Genomic DNA, 27,537 nt, shown 5'->3' on the forward strand with positions numbered 1-27,537 from the left:
GGGAGAATTTCCAACAAAGCGACAAGATATAACGAAAAAAACCCAAAACACTGATAACCTAACATGCACTGACATTCTTTAATCACCAAGGAATTATTCAAATCCAGAGTCAATATTCACAATGTCAAAAAAAAAAAATTAAAAGGGGCTTTTAACAAACTAAATGTAAACGATATGCTTTAAAGACACTGAAAGTGTGTGTCAACCAGGGTTCTGTAGGGAACAAGTTTACGAGTTCATCTAAGGCCAAATGATCGTGTGAAGGCTGATGATCATGGCTTTTCCACAGCCCTGGGTTCCAACAGTGGGATGTTGGTTCCCTTCCCAGGGATGAGCCTGTTGCTACAGGTCCCAGAGTTGCGGCATTTCAGAAATTTTGCAACAAGTATTAAGGGAGGGAGCACGTAAACAATGTCTTTGTCTTGGGAAACCATGATGACATCCAGACACAACAGCCTCAGCCCCTCTCCTTCTATCTTTCCTACACGGCACACAGCAAAGTTACGATTTTATATTTAATTGTGAGCTTATTTGATTAATGTCTATCTCCCCTTGCTAACATGTAAACTCTAGGAAGGTAGAGACTATTTCCATTTTTGCTCATGACTCAGCGCCTCAGACAGACAGTGGTACTCAACAGATCCTCCAACCATTTAAACCACACTTTTTCATAGTAGGTTTGAGAAAAATAAGTCTAAGACTTCACTAAACATACTGTTTCACAGACTTCTGACTTTGGAATTAAGAAATATTTTATTATCCCAAATAGAAGTGTAGTCAAAAGGAGAACAATACAAATTAAAATCATGAGCTATGGCAACATGCTAAGTGCTGATCACGATCTGAGGCTACTGAACACAAGTTGTTGGGAGGAATGGAAACTAGCACAACCACTTTGGAAAACAGTTTGGCATTTTCTTATAAATTGAACATATACTTGTCATGTGACACAGAAACCCCACTCCTAAGTTTACAACCCGAGAGAGATGAATTCATATATCCACACAGAGACTTGTACAAGAATGTTCAGAGCAGCTTTATTCATAAAACCTAAATACTACACGCAATCCAAAATCCATCAGCTGGTGACCAGACAAACAAGTTGTATCTCCATAAAATGGAATACTACTCAGCAATGAAAAGGAATGAATTACTGACACACACAACATTTATGATGCTCAAAAACATTGAGTAAAAGAAGCTAGACATAAAAGTATACCATTCTATGATTTCCTTAATATGAAATTTTAGAAAAGGTAAAACTAATCTACTGAGGAAGAAGGTACATCAGTGGTTGCCTGACGGTTTGTGTGGAAGGAGAGGGATACTGAGACAGAGGCACAAGAACACTTTCTGTGGCGAGGAAAGTGTTCTGATTTCCATTGTTTTGGTGGTTATACAGGTGTATATGTATTAGTCAAAACACTTTAGTGGGTGTATTTTACTATAAATTTATTAAATTATCACTCATTAAAGGTGAATTTTTTTAAAAAGAGCCAACCATAAATCTAAAATTTAAAAAAAAGAAAAAGAGCGAACAAAATAACCTAACTAGAGGATCAAGTTGGCAACATAACTTCACAGGGAAAAGAATTCTTTCACAGGGCTTCTGAATTCAATACTGACTGTCTATGCTAGTGGAGTGTATACTAAAGACAAAATGAACTATAAAGCAATACAATTTCTCAATCAGAACTGTAGTATGAATAGGAACAGAGAATATAATTTTGAAACTACTTTATGTATTTTGCAGAATAAAGCAAAGAGTAAATGTGTTGATAGCATTAACCGTATTAGAAACCAAGCAGAGAGCTATGAATACAAAATCAATTATTTTAAGGAAAAACCCAGTAATGTTAAATATGATTTGTAAATATCAATAAACTCATGATTCTATTTTTCCTTAGCTCTGTCCACTGAAAGCCCTGAAAATAATAACACCCCCACCACTATGAACACACCTAGAATCCAGATTTGTTTCTAAAAAATACCATTTGCCACTAAAAGGGAACAAAGCTTTCTGGAGTAATGGATGACTCCACATTTGGAAATGGAAAATATAAGACGAGCTTAGGATGTTTCTACACAAGAAAGTATGAAAGTACTCGAAGTACTCAAAAAGGCATGTTCAAAGGACATAAAAGGAAGCTTGAAAGGGGCCTGACTGGTCAAATCTGTGATAATTTGAACATCAAAACAATGATTGCAATTGATTATATAACACTGACTAAATAACAACCTATGAGTCCACAGTGATATTCAGAGAGAGAGATTTATTTGCCACCAGTAGAAGCGATTATTACACCAATCCTTTTCTCTACAAATCGGTCATTACAGTTCTTTTAGAAACTGTAATGCCAACTAATGATAGAATTAGAAAAATCACCATTTTGCAACCCCCATTGAAATAATTCAGGCAAGAATCATCAACGGATACACACACAGTGCCAAATTATCCCCACATAGATTGCAGGCTAATTGCAAAGGCAAAAAGATAACCATCCAGTGGGGAGATCTGGCATCACCCATTATGCCCCTATTCAAACTTAGCATCACTAACAGTGGGACAACCTGGTGGGATGGGATGGTTTACGAAGCACCCAGCATCACCTGGCAACTGTCTAAATAAGCATGAACCCAAATAAGCATTTGGATCTCACTTCCAGGGGACACAGGGACAAGTTGAACAACATCACAAGGAAATAATCAGCCAAATTCAGGATGTGAGACATCCCCCAAAACAACTGGCCTTGGCCTTGATCTTCTCAAAAAAAAAGGATGACAGGATCATTCCAGACTGAAGAGACTAAAGAGAGATAAAAATCCAGTCACAATGCCTGTGCACTGGATCCTGTTTTTAAAAGAACACGAAAAAGTTATACAAGGCTCTGGGGGACAATGGCAGAAATCTGAATATGGACTAGATATTGGCTGCTGTAAGGAATTATTTTAAATTTTCTTCGGTGTGATAATAGTGTTGTGGTTATGCAGGAGAATGTCTTCATTCCTAAGAGATCCGTGCTGAAGTTTTAAAGGGTGAAGTCATAATACCTACAACTTTCTTCTAATTGGTTCGTATAATCAACACATAAAGATGACACAAATACAACACATTAACAATTATTGATCCTAGGTACTGGGGTATACAGCTGGTCACTGTGCTCTTCTTACAACTTTTCCATGTCTGAATTTTTTCATAATAAAAATATGAGAAGAAAAAAAAGCAGCAGAGATGACATTACTACCATCTGTAAGGTCTTATCCGAGACAGAACCAGTACTCTACACACCTCCATAGGAGACATGAGCTGAACTACGCCCCCTCCTGTAATTCCTATGCTGAAGCTCTAACCCCCAGTGCCTCAGAATACTGCATGTGTGCGTGTGTGCGTGCGTGCGTGTGTGTGTGCGTGCGTGAAGCGGGTGGGAGTTGAGATAGCTCTTCGGAATGACTTCATGTCTGCAGCATCCGCGGGGGAATGCCCAGATGTCCTGGAATCACAGGTTCTTGCGCACTCACAGGACTCCTCTCTGAGCCAGAGACGTCTGCGGAGATCCCTGCAGCCTGGGCGGATCCTGGGAGAGACACTTAAAATGCACACGTCTGTCTGCTGCAAGCGATGGATGAATTTTCATCACTGAGCAGAAATGTTTCAAATATACGAAAGTCATTTCTCCTTGAAATAAAAGAAACGTTCTCATGTTCATCATCATGGTTCTTATTTATTAAAAAGAGAGGACATTTTAAATACGTTTTAATATTACACAATTTTTACCTTTACAGAATCAAAACATGCAAATAAAACCTACTAAGAAAAGGCAAGGAAAATGCTGTCTCATCAAATCTCTTTTCCCACATTATTTGCATCACGCTCAGGTTATGAGGATAGAGTGTCAGTTCTAAAATCTTGGGATGTGAGAGCTGGAAAGAGTCTTAGAGATCTCTGGGTCAGCTCTCCTCACCGGACATTTACGGGACCTCAACCCTGACAGGCAGGCCTTGCCGCGAACACACGGCTAATGGCCTGGCCCGGACTCCCTGCCATAGCCATGCAGGCCTCTCTCCACCCTGGCCTTCACTCAGGGACCTGCCCTCGCTGTCCCGAAACCCCACAGCTGTGGTAAGAGCCCTGAGTCCTCCCCAGCAGACAGCAGTAAAAGATTTTGCTGGAAGGCTAGCCCACAGTTTCTCAGCCTCAGCCCGATTGGCATTTGGGGGCGGGCTGATTTTGTTGGGGGGCTGTCCTGTGTGTTGCAGGAAGTTTAGCAGCATCCCTGGTCTCTACTTACTAGATGCCGATAGGACTGCTCCCCCAGGTTGTGACAACCGAGTCTCCAGACAATGCCACGTGTCCCCTGGGGGGACAAAATCACCGCCAGTTAAGAACCAGTGCTCCAGGGCATGATAAACTACTAAGTTATGGAAGAAGGACAAGCCCCAACTCCAAGCTCGACTCGAATGCAGAACAGCACCTTTTCCCACATGACTGACTACCCGTGCGGACAGCTGAGGCCCTCTCTTCCCAGACTCGTCCCTGGTAACGATGGGACACTGAAGGACATTGGTCCAGCCTCACCTCCTCATCCATGGTAACATCAAAATGCAGTCAGCTTTCCTGAGGAGAACGTCTCAGAAAGAACTGCGCATTGATGACACCCGCCACCAGCCCATGCACCTGTCCCCGGTGCACCCAGAGCACAGGCCACTCGAACCACATCCCTTAAAAGCCCTGCCCATTAGAGCGATCACCTGCTTCTCAATCAGCACTCAGGCCATATGCCAGGTGCCCCAGCCATCTTATAAAAAGTAGCAGCAACAACCTCGCTGGCCCCACAGACCATGGACAGTCCCGGGAATCACCTTCAGAAATCGCTGGTGAAGAGGCTCACCCATGTGGGCTAGAGGTAAAACCAGCCCAGAGATGCCTAATGCTCTGGAATCAAGCTCAGCAACCACCGGAGAAAAGCCCCCTTCACCACGAATAATCACCAAGACACCAGCAAGGGAAGTGAACTGCCGTCTGCAACTACTATCGGTAAACAGCGATAACAATTCTCTGCTGTAGACTATTTACAGCCAGTATTCCTGAAGTGACTCACAGAAGGATTAAACCTCAGACCAAGACCTCAGCCTGTAAAACCACACGGATTATAGGTTTGTCCTTAATTTTATAAAGCCTCCCACAACATCTGGTGGCATGACCATAACAGCCCTTCCCAACTAACCCCACACCCCCCCAACATCCCGGCCCTGCAGGGCATGCTGCCAAGTCTAGCCAGCCCCAGTGCCCACATTCCAGAAAGGACGGTGTGAAGTTTGCTTAAATGAAGGTAAAGCTGGTCCCAGGCGCTTTGCTTGATCCTCTCAACTATCTCCAAAGCTTCACTTGGCCAGTCCACAGCCCACACATCTGGCTGTCTACCGGGCATCCTCTCTAGACGACCCTTTGGTGCCTGAACTGCCATGGTCAGATGAGAACCCATCATCTCCCCCAACGGCCCCTCAAGCCCACCCTCTCCTCCTTGCTCTCGTCATATGCCTGATGTCACCAGCCTCTCCTCTAAGCAGACTGAAACTCAACTCTTAGTTCTTTTCCTTGTCTGCCCACCCCACGGCCCCCAGCTGTCATCACAGCCTGTGGATTCCACCTCCGGGACAGCAGGTCTGATATCACCTACGTCTTTTCTGCAGCTGCCAACCTAGTCCAACCCCTCATCTCCCACCTGAACCCCTGGCCCCTCCTGGACTCCAATCCATCATTCTGCTTCCTGCTGCCAGGTGTAACTACTCCAGATGCCACTCCTGTCACATTCCACTCCTCTCCATGCTCCAAGCCTTCGACAGCTCCCCAGTGTAGACAGAAAACATCCTACCTGCCAGGCCTGAGGGTCAGCCTTTCACTGCGTGGCGCCCTCCTAGCTTTCTGGTCTTACCCCAGGCCACCCCTTCTCTGTCCCCTCACCTTCTCCTATTCCACAGCCTCCTCTCCAAACGCAGCTAAGCTCATCCCAAGTTTGCTCAAGCCACTCTTCCTACCCGTCCCACTGATGCCTCTGACGCCCTCTGAAGTGGGGTAGGAGGACGTGGGCCAAAGAGTTCGTACTCTGCTCTGCTGCTCACTAGGCATGTGACCCGTGATGGGCCACCTAATCATCTCGCCGAGCGTCAGTCTCCTCATCTATAAAATGGGACTATAATCACCCACTTTGTAGGGCACTGAAATCATTAAATAACAGGAAAACACTGGATAAAGAGGGGGTAGTATCTGAGGCAGGGAAAACATGGATGAAAACTTGCAGCTCACGTTGAACAAGACACGTAAAAGGACAGTGCAGAGTCTCCCCTGTCTAGTGGGAGGGTGTCCTGCTGGGTCCAGAGTGGGAGAAGTGGGGGGCAGGCCAGGTCTGTTCCCTCGACACCCTATTGCCCAGAACACTCGAGTAGTTTTATATTTTGAACACAGGTTTTTTGTGGGGGGTTTTTTCCTGTCTTTTTATTTTCTGGCTAGAGCCAGTACCATCTGTGAATTACCCTGCAGAGGCCAGGTTTTTGATAATTTGAATAAGACCTCAGGGAGTCTGAACTAAACATATGTCCCACAAAAATATAAAGTAACTCATATGCTTTCATCTATTAATTGGGAAAAGGGGCTTTTTATCAACGTCTAAACTTTTACCAACAGTCAGAGGAATGTCTGGTTCTTTCCACCACACACAACCTGGCAAAAAGACATCTTCTAACATGTCAGCCCACTCTAGACAGATGTGAGAAGGGACATACCAGCATTAGGAAAGTAAACACAATGGATGGTTTTAAATAAAAATGAGACGAGTGTACTGGTTTCTTAGAGCTGCCCTAACAAATTACCGCAAACTTGGTGGATTAAAACAACAGAAACGTATTGTCTCACAGGCCAGAAGTCTGATCTCAAGATGCTGACAGGACCACGCTCTGGCTGCAGGACCTAGGGACCATCGTTCCTTGCCTCCTCCTAGGCCTGGTGACCCCCAGCAATCCGTGGTGTTCCTTGACTCGTAACTGCATTCCTCAATCTCTCCTCCATCGTCACTCTGTCCCGTGTGTCTGAGTCCTCTCTTCTTAAAAGGACACCAGTCACTGGATTTAGGGTGCATCCTAATCCAGCATGACCTCATCTAAACTACTTACACCCACAAAAAAATCATTTCCAAATAAGGTCTCATTCTGAGGTTCCAGGTAGACACGAATTTTGGGGGAACACTCTTCATCCCATTACAGTAGTAACAGAAGAAAATCATGGAAATTTCTAGAATCATTCGAGCTGAAAAGAACTCCAAAGAGAACCACAGATGTTAAATAGGTTTCTTCTCTGATACCAACCCCAGTGGATTGGAGATGGCTTCCAGGAGTGATGCTCAGAGAAGCAGCCTGCCCCTGGATCTGCTCGTGGCCGATGAGGGTTGCTCACCCTGGGTGTGGAATGTGGGACTGGAGACAGTTTCCACATCTCGGCGCTCCCCGACCTGATTCAACATGCTCACCTTGCAAATGCGGAAACGGAGCTGTGAGATGTTCTACCTGGTGGAAGACTCAGGACCAGAACCCAGGTCTCCTGAGTCTACACCTGATGACCAGCACTTCTAACAGCTACAATGGGATGTACAACTTTCCTGTGTCACAGACAAACGGCTTACTATACAAACACACTAAAAATCAGCTGGTGACTTGCATTGGCAGAAACTGGTTTCATCCAGTTAGAAAAGTGTTTTTCTAACCTAGATCAATAAATTTCCTTCCTTCAACAAACATTAGCTACACCCCTACCCACAATACCAGGAATGAGTCCTAGGAACAGCTACTCTAGCTGTAAGAGACAATATAAAGCAATATGGACACGCAGCAGCAATAAAGATGTGCCCATAGTATTACGATTCCACCGACGCGAGGGACTAGGCCCAGCCTGGGCAGAGAGCATCATGAAAGACTTCCTGGAGGAGGTGACCTCTGTCAAAGTCTAAAGGATCAACGAGAGTTATCCAGGGGCAGAGAAGAATAAGGCCATAACTAACAGCATCAGCAAAAGCCTTCATCAGTTCTTAAACCGTAGTGAGGGTTGCTGCACATGTTGTAAATTATGTGGTTTTATGTTCCTTGGAGAAAGAGCCCCACGATGTATTCCTTTTAGAAACTGGCACCTCAGGATTCTGACTCTCCTGAACTGGGATCTTACCAGAGAAGGAGAATTATGTGACCTGCTGAGTTTCCACTTTCACCTTGGCTGTCAGGGCACTCAATCACAGCAAATATATCAGCTTAAGAATCTGGAATATTTGCTTTCCCCCTCGCTCTACAGGGTTTGTCTATTTTCAGCTTTTACTTTAACAGCCTTATTGGAACATGTCTTATATGTCATATGGTAATTCTTATTAAAAGGAAGCAGGGTATAAATCATAAACATGCTGATAAGGGACATTGGCCACTGTCCACGTATATGGTCCTGGAAGTCTAAAAGCTAGAACCCCATCACCTTGAACTGAAGTTAGACTCCACACGGCTAATCTTTTCCAGAAGCCCAAAGCCATCAACTTCTGAGAGGAAATGGGGTAATTAATTACTAGCAAAGCCAGCTGGGTCCTGAGGAAAGTGAAGCAAATTTGTCTCTGAATAACAAAGGCTGGGGCAAAAAATTTTAAAACGAGTTGATTAATGTCCTCTCTGGTCTCTTAAATTTAGCTTCCACAAGAGAGGGAGAAGAAAGCAAAGGAGAAAGAGAACAAGACAAGAACTACTTAGACGACCGACGTGTAAAAACGCCTCTCTGAGAGCCATTCTCACAAAGACCCTCACTTTTATACGCTGAGAGAATCCGAGAATTGAAGTTCAGACCTACAAAGGCTTTAATATCCCACCAGTGAAGACTCGCTCCTCCGCCACTCTCCTCAGCTCAGCAAGTTCTTAATAGGGGGTCCACCTCAACCTCGATGCCCTCGCCGACAGCAAACAACTCAGGGAACGTGCTAGGGAACTGGGGTGGGTAGAAAATGGCACTCCCTGCCAAGGTGGAGGAGATCTAACTGTGTGGGGAAAATTAATCAGCCCAAAATTATTTTTTAATTGCTTCCTGTGCAACGTAGCACTTGCTAAGTGCCACTGGAGATCTAATACAAGGAATCGTTGCTGACGTCAAGGAATTCATCCTCTGCTCCCTGGTGAAAACCAGGCGCCCTGGAGTCAGAGATACGGGGCCTCCCATCCGGGTCACTGTGTAGGGTCATTGCGTAAGGTCTTTGTGTAGGGTCACTGCATAAGGTCACAGAGGCACACACTGCACAACTCTAGGAGGCGCAATTTCACAAAGGCTACAACGTGAAGGTGAGGTTCTAATCCTGGCAGTGCCCGGCTGTGGGAACCTCAGCAAGTTACCTACCCAGTCTGCTGAGGTGGTGATGAGAACTGAGAGATCAGACACGCGAGGTTACACGAGAAAGTGCCCGGCACATAATGAGTGCTCAGTGAACACTCATTATTCAATTAGTGAGAAAGCCAACTGTACTAGTTGGCTCGGGCTGCCTTAACGAAATACCACACACTGCAGGACTTACACAGAAATGTATTTCTCATAGTTCTGGAGACGACAAGGCCACGATCGACGTGCTGCCTGACTCACTTCCTGGGGAGGCCTCTCTTTCTGCCTCACAGAAGGCCACTTTCTCACAGGGCCACTGAGGAATCTCTCTCTACCTCTTCCTATAAAGCCACCAATCCTATGGGATTAGGACCTCACCCTTATGACCTCATTTAAGGCAACCTCAATTACCTCCTAAAAGCTCTAACTCCAAATACAGTCACATAGGGTGTTGGGACCTCAACATATGAATTTTAGGGGCACAATTCAGTCCACAGCAACAGCACAGGGGAAATGACCATCAGTATGATACTGACTGAGTGTCTACTACATACCAGGAGTAGGGCCATCATTATATCACTTAATCTTTAAACAACGATATGAGAAAGGCATCATTATTCTCACATCACAGATGAGGACATGAAGCTCATTGAGAGTACTTACCTTGCTGAAGGACACACAGCCAGCAAATGGTGAAACAGAGACTCAGGCTTCAGTCTCTGACCCCGACCTCACACTCCTAAAAGTCACCTGCCCTGCTCCTCATTTCATTAGATGACAGACTTTCTAATAAAGTGTATTATAAACTGCACAGACAGACTATAAACGCCCAGGGCCAGAGAGAGAGATTAATAAGATCAGGAATAGGTTCCATTAAGGAGATGGACTTTGAGCTCTTAGCAAATAGCTGGGTTGGGGTGTACAGAAGGGAGGAGGAAGTGGGGTCCAGGCAACAACAGCATGAATGGACCATGCCTGGCAGGTTTTGTAGAGTGGGCAGGGACCCACCTGTCCCCAGTGGTGGGCGCATGTGGAGAAGCAACGTGAAGTAAAGATAGCTTAATGGGTGATGACAGACTCTGAAGGGTCTGGAAAGTCAGGGTGGAGATGGGAACTTATTTCCATGGGTGGCAGCAACCAACGAGGACACCTGAGCAGAGGATACATTGGTGACAGTGCTCGGACTACAGGTGACAGAGCCTGGAGATGGGAAAAGCTGCAGCTGAAACCCAGGGATGGAGGGGGTGGGGCCATGAGCAATGTGTGGGACCTGCTGGGCGTGGTCCAGAGGGCCAGGTGCTGGGCTCTGCTCTTCCTGAGTTCTCAGGAAACCAGGGAGAGGAATCAAAGACAACTAACTGTCAGGTCAGTGCCTCGGGGATGGAACAATGGGTGTGCCATTCCAACAGAACTTCAGGAGCCTCCTGTGCAAGGCACTGTCCTGCATCTGGAGAAGGAGACAGACGGTAACCAAGAAACAAATAAATGTATAACTACACCCGGGGCTAAGTGCCTGTGGAGGAAAAGTCCTGATGAGCCTAGCAGGAGGGCTTAAGGAAGACCTCTCCAAAGAGGTGTCGTCGCTGAAGCTGGAGCCTGATAGACGAGAAGGTGCTAGTCTGGGTGAGAACCAGGAAAATCAAAAATGAGATGTCTAAGAGGCCAACAGCAGAGCCTTTGAGGGGGCAAGATGTGATGAAACTGGATGGATTCCAGGTGTCAGAGAGTACGGCTCGAAGGCTGGCTCACCAGTACCAGGAGAGCACCGGCCCCAAATGGCTCTGTGACACCAGGCGGCATCCACAAAGAGAGACCGGAGAAATGGGAGAGTCCAAAGTCAGGAGATCCAGAAAGAAAATCCTGGGAAACTGGACATGTGCGGCACTGGGCGAGGAATTAGGGTGACTCAGGAACCACCAGGAGAGTGGACCTCGAGGATGTCCTGCTATTATGAAAAGGAAACATTTATCCGGAAAGCCTCCAGTGGGCAGAACTGCAGCCCGTGGGAAACCTGCAGGAGATCTGTTTGGGCTGCACAGGCAATTCTTTTTATTCCATCTGTGATGCTTTCCTGAAAATGCGTCTACAAGTAAAATGCAGGAGAGTCAAAAAACTTACATGCTACAACGGACACCTCACAAATATAAAGGAGTGTTCCCTCCCAGAGTGCTTAAAACAAAAAAAAACAGAAAAGAAAGTCTATAACATTCTGAATATACCTAACCTTTCGGACTCGAGCATCCACAATTCTTCCGCAGCACGTCACACACGCCCTGTCATTTTCTTCTGTCCCATCACAGCCATGGACTCCCACAGTTACCCAAACAAGACCCGAGATTCACACCAAACGATTTCCATCTATTTTTCAATGGATGTGTTTGGAGAATGATGCTCTTCATAATCTTATTATTAACCTTTTTAATTTATCATTTTCATTTTTATAAAACAAGGGCAGAACACATAATCCAAATGATTGCACAAAAAACTGTGCTAGAAGGAAGATAAAGATGGAAAAGCTGTAGAAACTCATGTGTTGGCTGGCAGGCCGGGTGGAATGGCTAGAAGCGTTTACTGGACGAGGATGTACAGAAGGCAAATTCAGCACACAAAGGGCAGTCTGGAGGAGTCCACCCACGACATCAGCAAGCCAACCATGGAGGTCTCGCAGAATTGACCCAGACTGGTCATGGCTACAGAGGGGACTCCTTTGGCACAAGGCAGGGGGTTACATTTAAAGAATAATGAGGTTCCAACTACACAATTTTATGAAATAAAGACTTTTTTTTCAGTTTTGTAAACCACAAAAAAATCTGCACTGGGAATGTTTTTGGCCATATGTTTCAACAGCAATATATATATATATGTTTTAAAAATAAGGAAAACTGTTACTTTAAGAAAATGATAAAGCCGTGAAATCCACTAATATATTTTTCAATCAGGAGACTATGTTCGGGGATTTTCTCTAAGCTGCTTTTTTTTTTTTAAAGAGGAAATCCCAACCCACAGAGCAGACAATTTGCTTTTTCTTCAAACTGACAAGCAGTATCATTTTGTACTGGATACTAGACAATTCTTGTTATTGAATGTGCCTTTATTCTAGGGGGGAAAAGCCTAGCAAAATAAAATACAAGGTATTACAGAAAATAAAAAATGGCGCCAGGAAGCTCCAAAGTAATTGAATCCACTCATCTGACCCAAATCTCCAGAAACCCTTCTGAAGCCCCCGCCAGACCCTGGTGATGCTGGGAGACAGGCCACTGCTGAGACCCTCATAGATATGAGGGGTGACTCGCTCAAAGGCAGAGTCCACAGTGACATTAGTCCAGTTCTCAAGAATGTCTGCCCTATCACTTAGGAAAGAACGGCACCGATGAAAGAAAAGCTCAAAACTTCGGACAGGATGAGCTGAAAACAGTGTCAGTAGGCGATATCTCCAGAAAGTTCTCTTTCCAGCTGCTAAGCTGAACCGTGGATGCAGCCCGCCACAGTCCAGAGGCGAAGAAGACGGGCGTGAGGAACTGGGGCCAATTAAGGAGGGTGAAAACTCTGGGGGAGAGAATCACCTTGACCAGAAGGAGCAGCAGCCCGACCGCCCATCGTCAGCTCTAGACCGACCTGGGCTCTCAAGGGTGGCGAGTGACTCCTCCTCCTCGAAAAGCAGCCCAGGTTAAAGGCCACGACTGTGGCTCAGAAATAAAAAGCTGTCAGACTGGGCAAATTGAAGACACACTCGACAAAAGTGCGTTCAGATGCTCAGTAAAGCTGAGGTCATACAAACACTGAGTCATCGTGAACAAAGCAGCCAATACGTTAAGAACTCTCATCCAGCCAGTTTCTCGGCCTCCGTACCAAGAACTCATCTGACGTGAGCATCTGTAGTTGTGCAAACCAAGTCTCATGATTTCAGGTTTCAATCAAAAGGATTTTCCGCTGAAGGACATACTCCCAACAAGAGTCACTCCTCCCAAGTTCGAGGTTCAGACAGGCCCTGAGTAAGAAACGGCGGGCAGGTATGGCGCCTATAGTTGCGCCAACTCAAGCTGACCTCCAGGCAGCAAGAACCACCTTATGGGTTCAATGCATCTAAGATCCTGCCACGGGCATGGAGGGTCCCCCTGAGAAGATGCCTGGGGGGCAGGAAGCAGCCCAGGATGCGGGCTTAGCACTAGCAGTTTGGGGAGAGCACTGAGCCAGGCCCATAACCACCTCAACTCAAAGGAGGGAGTGGTGGACCAAGAAAGTCAATGCCTTAAAGGAAGGGAGACTTCTGAAGAAGAAGTCGAGTTCTGAGAGGGTGAGGTGAGTGTCAGGAGGGTAAAACAGGCTGCCACCTAAAAAGCTAAGCCTTCCTCCTGCTCCATCACCCCCTACCACCTTCACCTAGTGGAAACAATGGAAGAGCCTTTTATAAAATGCTTTCATTTAAAGAAGGGAGGAGAGAGAGAGGAAGAAGAAAAGGAACACACTGGCACTGAGGACAAATCATTTCTGATAAAGAAAAGAAAGCTTAGGGCAGGCCCCGTGGCCGAGTGGTTAAGTTCGCACGCTCCACTTTGGCATCCAGGGTTTCGGTGGTTCAGATCCTGGGCATGGATATGGCACCGCTCATCAACCATGCTGAGGCAGCATCCCACATGCCACAACTAGAAGGACCCACAACTAAAAATACACAACTATGTACCGGAGGGCTTTGGGGAGAAAAAGGAAAAATAAAAAAATCTTTAAAAACAAGAAAAAGAAAAGACAAGAAAGTTCAAGGGCATGACATTAAATAAGCAACAGTCCCAGAATAATGAATCCCCATTGGTTTGTGCCACAGTGCCCTCCGCTCACAATTTGTGGCGCAAATATAACCAGAACCCTATAAATTCTCCCTACTTTGTTATTGAGGTCCACGGTCTCCTCATTCACTATCAAAAAGTGAAGAGGAGGGGCCGGCGTGGTGGCGCAGCAGTTAACTTCGCACGTTCCGCTTCTCGGCAGCCCGGGGTTTGCCGGTTCGGATCCTGGGTGCGGATATGGCACTATTTGGCAAAAGCCATGCTGTGGCAGGCGTCCCACGTATAAAGTAGAGGAAGATGGGCACGGATGTTAGCTCAGGGCCAGTCTTCCTCAGCAAAAAGAGGAGGATTGGCAACAGTTAGCTCAGGGCTAATCTTCCTCAAAAAAAAAAAAAGTAAAGAGGAAAACAAACCATTTGCCCCCTAATTTGGCTTCTTTTTCTTTAACGTGAACGAGGGCAGATTTCAAATGTACTTGAACAGGCAGTGTGAGGAGTAGAAGTTCTAAGCTCAGGAGATGTGGGTTCTGGATCCTTGCAGCCAGCAGCCGTCACTGAGTGGCCACCAGCACCTGTCTAGCCTTTAGCTCCCTCCTCTGTAACAGGACACATTCCCCCTGCATAGCTCCTCAGTACCTTTGGTTTGGTTTGACTCTTAAAGTCTTGGCGTCGGCAGAAACTCACTGCAACTTCTTTTTGCTGCTGTCTTAGTTTCCAAGGACTGCTGTAACAAAGTGCTCTAAACTAGGATGGACCAAAACAATAGAAATTCTCTCACAGTTCTGGCTTGAAGTCCAAAATCCATGTGTCAGCAGAGCTAGTTCTTTCTGGAAGTTCTGAAAGAGAATGTGTTCCAAGCCTCTCTCCTGGTTTCTGGTGGCTGCTGGCAATCCTTGAGCTTCTTGGCTTGCAGACACTTCACTCCAACCGCTGCCTCCAGCTTCCCCCGGTGCTCTTCCCTGTGTGTGTGTCTCTTCTCTCCTTCTTATATGGACACCAGTTATACTGGGTTGAGGCCCAGCCTAACTCAGCACATCTTCATCTTAACTTGACTACATCTACAAAGACCTTATTTCCAAATAAGGTCACAGTCACAGGTACAGAGGGCTGGGACTTCAACATCCCTTTGTGAAGGAGACAACCCACAACGCTTCTTAGACAGGCGGACGCAGGGCACCACGAGAAATCCAACGACGACACCACGTCCATAAGCTGCCATTCTGAATAGATTATCTGAAAACCTCCACAGCTTTCTCCAAATTGCTGAGGGTAAACATTGCTCTCCATTAGCCATGGCCAGGTGACAGCCATGAAGAGCTCCCCACCAAACCCACACACCTCAGCATCGGGGTAAACAAATGGCACACGTGTGCAAACCAAACATTTGACACAGAGGGAAAAAAAGACCAACTGGGATTACATCTCATAAAACCTAACCACTGCTAAAAAATAACCATCTGGCAATAAAGCACGCCTGCACAGACGGCAGGCTTGACCGGAGTGAGGCAGAAGAGATCCAGGGATGGCGACAGAGGGGCAAAAGTGAAGAGAAAGCCCAGAGGTGCGACTTGTCTTAAGCAGGAACTTAGGGAGGAAAGATGAGGAGGATCACAGGAGCCCCACTCAGCCTCTGAGTTCAGAATGTTCAAGAAGGGGACATCATCACCAAGAGAAATGCACACAGAGAAAGAAACCAAGAGCCCACTGAGGACATGCCTAGCCCAAGAGATCTGACCAGGTACACACGTGTGTCAAGGGTGCCCACGTGGCCATGCACACACCTAGAACCCCATTTCCGAAGGAACAGGATACGTGGAACTACCATTCTCCAATCCAGGGATCCCGTGAGCACTGAGGAAGTGTGCAGAAGAGCCGGGTCCCAACCGCTGACTGTGAGACACAAGCAAGAAGCCAGAGGGCCCCAGGGAGACACAAAATCCAACTTCAGCCCACCTAGTGACTTTCCCACTATGCAGCTTCACGGAGTTTTAATGATGGCACAGCAAAGGGCTTGCCGATCACACACAACCTAGTCCTGTTGTCCCCAAATGGAAAAGGGTCTCCTGCAGAGTTAGCACTGTGAGGACAGGGCTTCATGCTGACACGTCCCCAAAGCCTTTTGGAAATCACACATTGATGCTCAACGTTGCTGTGTAAACTCCCACATCCAGCCCCTGTGCTTTGGGAAAAGACGTCCTTAGCACACCATGTTGACAGTGGTGATCTGACGCTCGTCAGAACCTGAGACTGGCAGCCATCCCAAAAGCACAGAGTAGGGAGCATACTAACAGTGTAGTCCTCTGTGGTGAGTAGTTTGGGAACTGTGGATCTAGGCCAACTCAGCTTATAGATGAATTACTGAACAAACACATTGGATAAACACAGTGGGCTCACAAGAGAAAGTTTATTGAACTGAATGGAGAAATCTGAGTGGCAGAGAGAGGCAGGAATTTGCCCAAGGTCACAGAGTTGGCTAGTGACCAGGTTAGCTCTAGAACCCAGAGCCCCTAACACCAAGTTCAGCGCTCTGTGCACCACCCAAGCTTTCACTCTATTAACCCTCTCTGTGCAACAGATAGCTTGTTCGTCAACTCATACAGAAACCAAGAGGCAGTCACCCCCTCCCCTGCCTCCCACAGCACTTCGTATAGATGACATATGCCACGTTGTGCAACTACTTTCTTTTTTAAAGATTGGCACCTGAGCTAACATCTGTTGCCAATCTTCTTTTTTTCTCCTTCCTCTCCTCAAAGCCCCCTCAGTACCTAGTTGTATATTCTAGTTTGCAGGTCCTTCTGGCTCTGCTATGTGGGACACCACCTCAGCATGGCCTGATGAGCCGTGCCATGTCTGCGCGTGGGATCTGAACCAGCAAAACCCCAGGCCGCCAAAACACAGCATGTGAACTTAACCACTCAGCCACAGGGCCAGCCCCTGTGCAACCACTTTATATGCTGACTTCTCCCACCAGACTAGAATCATCCAGATGCCTAGTACAAAGCCTGATTATAAGCATGAAATCAATATTTGCTGAATGAATGAGTTATGAGAAAGTTTTGGGCGCCATACAGGCCTGGTATCATTACTTTATTACTTATCCATATTATTTCAGAGAAACAACGCTTCTTCAATATAAACTGATCTCTAAGGATGGGGGGGAGGGACCGTTAAAATAAGGCAAAGAACCAGAGATAATGAATGTAGAGTTAATCAAGACAGATACTTAAGTAAAAGCCTTCCAACAGTCCTCCAATTACGCGTGTCATTGCTTCTGGTCAGTCTGCATTCTCTACACAAAATATCCATGCTAACAAATGGGATCGGGTCCTTTGCTCACCAGGAAGGATCTGTGTGGATTGCACAGATGGCTATAATACCAAGCAGCAGGTACCTCAAACTAGCGTCCACAGACACATTCAAAGACTAAAATTCAAGGACATTCTGAGTAATTAATGAAGTAAAAATCTGATAGGTTTAAGCCTATTTTCAAAGGTCGCAAAGTGAAATTAAAACATTTAGTATATACCAGTGACTCGAAATAACACACATGAAGGAAAATGAATCCCACGTAAGTGGCACAACTTCATGGCCATTTCCAATTACTCAGAGTCCTTGAAGAACAAGTGACGCAATGAGATGACGCAGAGAAAAGAGCATCAGACCAAGAGGCAGCAGACCTGGGCTCTCCACCCAGAGACATGGGTTTTCAGCAGGTCGCCTGCAATATCTGGACCTCAGATTCTTCATCTATAAGCCTATACCATCTTCCAAGATCCCAGGGAAGAAACCCCTATCAAAGAATTATAGGAAACGCCATCAGCAAATAACATCTGTGCTCGAGATCGCTTTAACAGAAGTGACAGACTATGAGGTGTTACCTACAACTAAGCAAATTTCACAGGGCAGGAGTCAGTTCTCCCCTATCACTTGAACCACATCTTGGTCCACCAACTGTAAAACACTCCTTGGTCAGCACCTTCAGTGCTAAGACTTGGGTTTCCTCTGTTCCTTTTGTTAACTCTTGATAACAGGGCGGCAATGACGGCAACAACAGGAAGCAAGGTGGCTGTTGGCCACTGAAGGTAGACAGAGGCAGCTGTCTGGGCAAAGCCAGTGTTATACTGGATTGAAAGAACTAGGAAGCAGCGTTCTTCCTAATTAGAGAAAGCTACTCACACAGGGTACACAAATTTTAGTAACAGTAAATAGTCAAGTGCTCCAAAAACGCTGAACCTAAGTTTATCATAAAATACTTGAATTGGTGGCTTATGGCTTGTCCATTCTCTCATAAGGTATTTCAAGAGTATTTACCATTATGCCAGAAAACATGCTGGTCCCAGGGGATGCAAAAATGGCTACCATGTGGTCCCTACCCTCCATCTCAGGGTGGGGAGGGGAGTAAAGGAAGACAGCGGCAGGGACAGATACTAAGGAGGTAAGTGCACTACAAAACAAGGGCTATAAAATAATGGGCAACATGAGGAACAAAAACTAAAATAGGAAGGGACGTTTTGGGGAAGGTTTTGCAGAAGTGCAGGTCAGCTGGATCTTCCAATGTGAGAATGCAGTGTCCAGAGGAGAAAAGGTGTGGAAGAACATTCTAGGCAGAGGGAACAGCATATGCGAGTGAAAGTCAGCACGAGAGCATACGGCCTTTTGCAGGAACAGGGAGTCCTGGGACATGGCAGAAGGACTGGAACATCAAAATAATGAGAGGAGAAAAGGATGAAAAGAGAAGGCAGCTTCCTTTAAATGGTCGGGGAGAAGAAACGGGAAGGGGCAGGAGCAAAGATCAAGACGAGATTTAAGAGACACATCAAGCAAATGTCATCTGTGGACCTTCTCTGGATTCTAATTTGAACAAAGTACTGCTGATTTTTTTTTTAACAATCAGATAAATTCTAAAACAGACTGCATTTTGGAGGATAGTAGACTAGAATCATGGTTAATTTATTTTTAGGAGTGATAATGGTTTTGTGGTTGTGTGTGTCTGAGAGTTCTTATGTCTTAGAGATATATTCTGTAATATTTGCACATACAATGATACAATACCTAGGATTTGCTTTAAAATAATCCAGCAAGTGGGGTGACAAGGAGCAGGGGGACATAAGATGAAACAAGATGGGTGACACGTTAATGGTACATCTTATGTGTGGACTCCCATGATGGCTACACTGTACATTATAGTCCATTATACAACAGTATTGAAATCTTCCACAATAAAAATCCTAAGTAAGGCAGACCTAACAAGCCCTGCAGAGGGGTGTGAACTTGATCCTCTAAGCCTTGCTTCTCAAATTTCAGCATAAGAAGAATCATTTTGGGGACCTTGCTTAAACGTAGATGCCCCGGTAGCAACCCCCAGAAATTCTCAATCAGTAAGTGTGGGCTAAGGCCCGGAAATGTGCATTTCTTTCTTTTTTTTTTTCCTTCTTCCCCCCAAAGCCCACTGGTACATAGCTTTATATTCTAGTTGTGCGTGCCTCTGGTTGTGGCATGTGGGACGCTGCCTCAACATGACTTGATGAGCGGTGCCATGTCCGCACCCAGGATCCGAACCGGCGAAACCCTGGGCCGCTGAAGTGGAGCGCGCCAACTTAACCACTCGACCACGGGGCCAGCCCCTGCATTCCTAATAAACACCCTTGATTACTCTGAAGCTGGTGGTCAGAGCCACACTGTGAGACAAACCACTCCAGGTAATAGGAACCACAGAAGGGCTGTGACAAAACGGGTGTATGTACTAAATGAGCCCTCGGCGGCCCTGTATTAGCTGGACTCAAGGGGAGACGGTAAAGTGGAAGGAGGAAGGGTTAAGATGCCAGCACACAATGAAGATCAGTGGCAGTGGGGTTAGAGAGGAAAGGACAGCCGGAGAGACATTTAGAAGGCAGAATCAAGGGCCTTTTTGCAACTGACGGGTACAGAGTTGAAGAAAAGGGAAGCATGAGGGATGACCCCATTGTCCCCCAAGGACCAGGTCTTACACCTCTTTGGGTCCCCACAGTACCCTAGCCCAATGCCCTCCACACTTCAAGAACTTGGCATGGCTGATGAACAAAGGAACAAATAAAGTCACCTACTTGACCCCGTTTCTTGCAGAACAAATGTTTAACGTTACTGTGTTTACCTACAAAGCCAAAGGGAAAAAGATGTTGCCATCTGAAACAGGAAAAATCCACCCCAACACCAAAAAACGACCAAATCCAAAGGGCAGTGCCAGGGGGATGGGCCACTCATTTCATGCGTGTGAACTCCAGAGTGATCAAGATATTAACAGGGTGGTGGCACCAACCAATAAAAACAATGGTCGATGAAAACAGGACCCATTCAAAAAAAATAAGAGCAAAACACTTACAACGAACGATGAGCTGCAGAATGTTTTTTTGTTTGTTTGTTTGTTTGTATACAAATCTGGTCCAAGTTAGTTAAACGTATGGAAAATCAATCATGCAGTGACAGTTGTGGCCTTTTTCTCCATAAATTTCTGGGCAGCAGGGAGTTGTGCTGTGCAGAACAGAGGTGCTCAAAAACCCTCTAAGACATCAGCAGGATCACTTGCCTCCTGCTTTGTATCTGTGTGTGTGTCGTGCCTACACTCAGAAATGTCTAAGGGCTCCCCACCACCTTCAGAGCACAGTCCAGACTCCTCGGCGTGGCACTCAAGACCCCAGAGCCCAGCTCAATCGACCTTCCCAAATCTTTTCCCCCGTCTCACAGGGGCCCTCTACTTCAGCCAACTGGGGTCAAGGAAAAGCAAGGAAGTCCCAGATCTTGGTTCAATATCTGGCCATGTCACCTTAGCAAGCCACTGAATTTCTCTGAGCCTCAGTTTCCCCACCTGTACAAAGAACATAAGATCTACTTTACATTCTTTGGGAAGCTGTTAAGATCATGGATACAAATGCCACACACGATTCTAAACAGCCCCCAAGGAGGACTGGAAAATGTCAATTTTCATTTTCACACTAAGTCTTCCCCCATATGCATTCCCACCGCCGTGTCCAAGCTAACCCTGATGACCCAAATGACCTCCTCTCTCCCCGTACCAGCCCCCATCCTGGCCATCCTGAAGGATCCAGCAGATGAAATTCTGTCTCCTCTCCAGGATTCCTCCCCTGGTTCTGCTAATCCTTGGGGATCATTTTCTCCTCTGGATTCCCAAACCATGTGATCCTGGCCATTGGCCAACCCCTCGACAATTGGCAAATGCCACTTTTAACCTTCCTAGTCTCTTTTTATCTTTGCCCGGACTACTCCACCCAAGTTGTGCAATCTCTTTGTATCTCCAGTCCCCAGCATAATTACATTTTTTCCCCATGTTGAAAATCTCAGTGCGATGACATGGGCTGGTACACAATGGTGAGCAAGAACTATTACCCAACCCCTTGATCTTGAAAGTCAGGACAATTTGTGTTGGTGAGCTGACATTTATTCTTGTCTAGAACGGGGGTCTAGAGTTCATAATTTTTGGTGCTCTGCTACCCTGTGATTACAGGCAATTTGAGGGCTGCTGTCAGGAAGAAGTAGTCACCAAAGAAAAACCTTGCTAGTCTGGGAACCACCAGCCCAGAAACTATGGAAACGAAATGCGAGAGAGATGAAGTCATCCCAGAGACGAGAAAGAAGCAGAAGGGGGCTGAGGACAGTCCCAGGGTGCTCTGGCATGTTAGTCTCCATCACCTGTGAGAGATGTTCACAGGGGACACAAAGGGAAGCAGAAAGTACAACATACTCAAAAGTTCCTTATTATTTTTATTGTATTATTCAAATGTTTTGGAAAGACCAAATGCTTTGCAGAAAATTTTTTGTTGCAGGCATGTTTCAAGCCCAAGCCCCACCCGAGATGAAGGGACAGTCCCAGCAGCCATCTTGACCCAGGGGACCGTGCCCCAGTTTTGACCAGGGCTGAACATCTAACTCAGGAGGAACAAGTCTGTGTGTCTGGAACTAGGACAAAGACGCGCACAGAGATGATGGGGCCGACGTCGCTGGGCACTGGGGCCATCACATCACAGGCATTGAGGCCAACATTCCACCACATCAAGCCAATGGTGTGAGGAAGCAGAAATCAAGAGCCACACAGAGGAAGACAGGCTGCAAAGAGGCGACTGGAAGAGATCCCCAGAGAAAGGCAGGGCTGAGGGTCCATGTGGCGGCAGAGGGACAGAGGGAGCGGTTCCGGTCACCGAGGGCCCGACATGTGCTTTGTTCCTCCTCCTACCGGTCCGTGGGAGTGATTATGTCCTTGGAAGAAGCCCTCTTTTACTTAAGCCAACTGGGTGGCTTTCTTTTCCTTGCAACCAACTGTGGCCTGATACGACATTCTCCTTTAAGTGAAACTAAATAAATTCCACCAGGAGATCCCTCTTATAACCTATCTCAACTGACAGCAGCTACTTCTGTCTGATTTATTACCTCTGTAAGCGTTCCTTCTGGTGAGGGAGGGGACGCGATCTCTGTTAAAGCAGGACTGATTTTACCCTGGCAGGGCCAGCATGCACAGCCCGACATTACAGCCCCTCCACGATGCATCTAAACTAGTCTGGTCAGCTTATCCGTTCCCTGAAAGCAGGGGAGCCACCACATCAGCAACTCCGTTGCTAAGGCAACTGCTTACTTTCCATATCAACTGCAAACTCGTTGCTATGGAGACACATATACAAGAAAAATTCCTCTCTCCAGCCAGGGACCAGATGGCAGGGAACTCGCCGAAGTCATGGGTTAGGGGGCTTTGCTAAATGGGATGTTTACTAGAGTGCATTTCTTTCATCATATCGGAGATACCACTGGCCCTGAGCACATTTAGAAGTTACGCCCTCATTACAAACAGGAAAGGTTTGTTCTCTGCCTGCAAAACTACAGGCAGTAACTACAATAACTACAGGTAAGTTATTTTTGAAATAATTCTGAGTTTCTCCCTCTAAATATAAACTTCTTCTGTTTTTATTTGCCATGCTGAATATACTCCAAAATCAATTCTCTAGTCAAACACTAAGGGATATATAATCTCCTACAAGAATTGAAAGACAGGTGTGATGTCACCTCTTTCTGATGGAGAGGTAATCCAGAAGTTCTCTTTAGTCTTCCACTAGGCACTAACGCATCCCAGATTTCTATCTTTACTCTGACTTCTCTACTGAGCTTGAAACTCAAATATTAAACTTCCAACTTGATAGCTCCACTTAGATGTTCAAAAGCCATCTCAAATTTAAAATGGTCAAAACAGAATTTTTGCTCTAATCCCCATCCTACTTCCCAACCCAGATTTCCCATACACCTTCACCTCCAAACCCCAATCCTAATCTAAGGGAGCATCATGTCCACCATCTCTAACCTGCACCACTGGAACACTCCCAAACAGATGTTTCCCCCTTCTGTCCCTTTAAACATCTCATTCTCCCCTCTTTCATATACTTCCTGCAGGCCTTCTTTTTGTTCCTTGGACATTTCAAGCTGTTGCTACCTCAGGGCCTTTGCACTTGTTGTTCTTTCTGTCCCAGGTCTTTGCATGGCTGCAGCCCTCTTGCGATTCAAGGTATGTCTCAGTCAGGTCCTCTGGGAAGCCTCCCACCCCCCTCCCCACCCATCTTGAGTACATTATCCTGTTTTATATTCTTTATTGCATGAATCGCTATCTGATACGTTATCTATACGTCTCCATGTATAGATCTACTATTTAACATGTGCCTCCCCGCCATCCCGCCCTGTGGATGTCACAGGTCACCACCATATCCTCAGCACCCAGGACAGTGCCTGGCACTCCACAAATACGTGTGGCACAAACGAACCGCTGCTGAAAATGCTTCTAAAATGACTGAAGCTACTTCTTTTTGGAAATGCAGAGTCTAATTTTTACTTTGCAATGTAAGGCTTCTGCAGGGTCTCAGAGCCATGGCTATGAATGCCAGCTCTCATTTTACATGACTGCATCTCTGGAAGTTTCTAGAAGGAACTCAGCATTCCCTAAAGTATTCTGGGAGTACTTACTTTGACTCTGTACCCCAGCTCTGTGCCCCACTGCCTCTACTCCAATTCCAGGAGACTTTGGATATTTTTTCCTCCGCTATGGCAATGACTGGATCAGTGCTCACGTGACTTGGCCTTTTATTCCAAAAACAAAGTATGTCCAAATGTTCTGCTGGCTGTTTTCTGTCTCACGACATTAGTTAAATCGCTTATTGGACCTGTCCCTACAGGAGCACAGGCCCAGCTTTCTATCAGGCACTTCACGGAGCTCCAATAACTGGAAGGCAATGCTGACCTGGACCCCACTGGGCCCAGAGGGGAATCCCACACACCCTGCGGGGACGAAAGGAAGAGAAGGAAGGGTAAGCGAGCGCCCCTCCCTCTGAGCAGCAGCACAGTCCCTCTGCCTGTATTTATTGGTCTCCTGCTGAGTTCACAAGCAAAGAGACTCACATAGCAACACATACGCACACACACAAATCAAAGACTTCATTCTGTTCTTGGAACTGCCTGGAACCTCAACACAGCAAACCATCCAGTTATTATTAAAAGAACGACTCTGCACTACTCTCTATCTTCGGCCATATACCTCCTTGCTTTTCTTCTTATCATACTTGGCACAGACCACATCTTCACCTCTATCAAGCTATTGCTTTTGAAGATATTAAATGCAATTTAACCAGAATATGCGGAAGCAAAACTTTAGTTAACTGGACTGTTTAAAAAAAATGGGTCAACATCTCCGCTTTACTTAAGTCACTGGAGCAATGTGAAATTTTCCCCTAGCATCCCAGCTCCCCCACCAGCTCCTCATACTTATTTACATAACCTCCCCGATCACTCATCTCTCCTTCCTTTTCTCTGATACTGTTCCAACATACCCCTTGAGTCCAGCAACCTACATCTCCCGAGCATCTAGGCCTCTGTGGCAGAAAATCCTACGCTTGCTTAGTAACAGAACCAACATTTTATTTGGGAGTTTTTTTCCCAGCCTTCTTTGCAGCCAAGAGGGGTCATACGACCAGGCTCTAAGCAATAAAATGAAAGCACAGTATGGGGTTTCTGGAAAAGCTCCTTAAAATTGATACCTCAATGGAACCCCCTTTGTCTTTCCTTCCACGCCTCTTTCCTGCTTCCTAGAATGAGAACAACCTGGCTGATGCCATCTTGGACCATGAGAAGACTCTGAATGGAAACCAGCAGCGCACGAAGAACAGGAGAGCAGGAAGGCAGACGGAATGCGGGTCTCCGTCCAATTCCCCAAGACTCACTTTATGTGACCCAGCGATACACTTCTAGCTGTTTAATTCACTGTTATTTGGATTTTCTACAGTAACCAGTAAAACCTCATCCTAAGAAATCCATTCTTGGAGGTCTCGTGCTCATTCCCACACCAGAAGAATGCTTTGTTAACAATTTATTCAAGCTCTCCCCCATAAGGAATATTCATAACTGGCCTGTTGCCATCTTTTCTCTCAGCTCCAAATGCCCCTCTTTGGGGAAGGGAAGTCTCCTCAAATAACACCGATCACTTATTGATCTGGAACGCTTCCTAAACCTGTAGTACTTTATTCTTTTTTATTTTTATTATGTCTCCTGTTTCTGTGGAATATCAGCTCCTAAAAGGCAAGAACCCAATCTCACTTTTTATTTTAATCTTCGACATCACCAAATAATTCTACTGAATAAAGCAATAGGCAGAGGGCCCTCGAAGTCCTCAAAATTGTAGGTAATGAGATACTGATGGCCTACAAACAGGGAGGCATTCCGCAGGAACGACCTGAGGAAATTCCTACAGTCTGAAAACTTCAGGCCAGTACCCCAGCAAATGTGGCCAAAGGATGAATTCTTACAGGGCCAGTTAGATGTAGTCATTTAGAGAAGCGGCAAGTAAGTGAAAAGCAACAAGGCGGGGAACAGAAATAAAACACTTAAAGGGGGCCATGAAACCCAAATCTGTAAAAAGACCTGTCTAATAAACAAACTGTCATCAAAACAAACATTATATTAGCCTTTAAAAATATATATTTTCATCTTCTTTTTCAAGTGCAAAAAACATCCATTCAGAAGGCAGTGGGATTTTCTACAAAGGCTAAAACGTTCCATCATCTTGCCAAAGCTTGAGAGCGTTAAGATGACCAAAGGCTCCATGAGAGAGTATGCCTTAATCCAACAACCCACCACTCGTTGTGAAAGAAGCAAAACCCATGACTTTCAAGTAGGAGGTCAGTGGGCCAACTTCCTGTATTATTTACTGCAGAGAATTACCCTGCCGCTAAAGCGATTTCAAAGGGAAATCCCAAAGCCTCTGCAGCTCAACAGGCGAGGTTCTGAGAACAATTTCTTGCTGGTTGGATACTCGGGCAGCATATCAACAAAGAAGCATCTCGTGGACCTACCCAGGTACCACGAAGCCCTCTCAAAGAGAACGCCACATTCCTGAACAGTTAATGGGGGGTGATGCTGGACAGATACGCCGAGGCGCCCCTCAGGTCCAGAAGAACCAAGCTTTCCAGAAGACTTGCAGAGCCTCAGCAAGGTCAGTAGGAGAGTCACTGCAGGGACTGGAAAAGCAGTGCATCCTTGAAACAGCAGAGCCAGAAAAGAAATGATGTGAGAAAGAGGAAACAGATAAACAAAAGGGAGAGAGAGGGGCCGGCCCGGTGGCGCAGCGGTTAAGGTCGCACACTCCGCTTCGGCGGCCCGGGGTTCACCAGTTTGGATACTGGGTGCAGACCTATGCACAACTTGGCAAGCCATGCTGTGGCAGGCGTCCCGAATATAAAAAACAGAGGAAGATGGGCATGGATGTTAGCTCAGGGCCAGTCTTCCTCAGCAAAAAGAGGAGGATTGGCAGCAGATGTTAGCTCGGGGCTGATCTTCCTCAAAAAAAAAAAGGGGCAGAGAGCCTGAAAGAAGGGCTTCTGCTGCTAAGTTCCACTGGCTGCAAGGAAAGTCTATGGATAGGGCTTACTTGATCGCAAATGCCTTCTAGGCTGTGGCCACAACACATCCAATTCTGTATCCTTTTAGGACATAGGATCGTAAGTATAGTAGGTACTGACCACAGCAGGTACTTTGAAAAGTTTGTTGAATGAATGAATGAGCAAACAATAAACAGCTGGCAAAAGCAAGCAATAGAAATGTCCCAAAGCCAAGGCATCCAACGCCTGGAAGAATCAGGACAGAGCAGCGTCTGGAAGGAGGAAATGGGCAGGATCAGTGGGGCAGCATGGCCAAGAGCGGTACATAGATTTGCGGGGATCACAGAAGACGCTGGTAAGAATCACTTCCTATTCCGGGGCCTGTGACGTGGGGTATGTTTAGTCCAGGCCCCTCAGAACCCTGGCAAAGTCTCACCCTTCTGAGGCCACACAGTCTACAGCACTGACAATAGAAAGCA

At 46.1% G+C, this 27,537-nt stretch overlaps 1 protein-coding gene across 15 annotated transcripts in view; it reads right to left on the reverse strand.

Annotated features, from left to right (window-relative positions):
* FOXN3 (forkhead box N3) overlaps positions 1 to 27,537 on the reverse strand; it is a 391,151-nt gene that overhangs the window by 191,312 nt on the left and 172,302 nt on the right. The gene's annotated exons all lie outside the window — the stretch shown is intronic.

The sequence above is a fragment of the Equus przewalskii genome, chromosome 25 (assembly GCF_037783145.1).
Source record: "Equus przewalskii isolate Varuska chromosome 25, EquPr2, whole genome shotgun sequence".
Classification (NCBI taxonomy): Eukaryota; Metazoa; Chordata; class Mammalia; order Perissodactyla; family Equidae; genus Equus; species Equus przewalskii.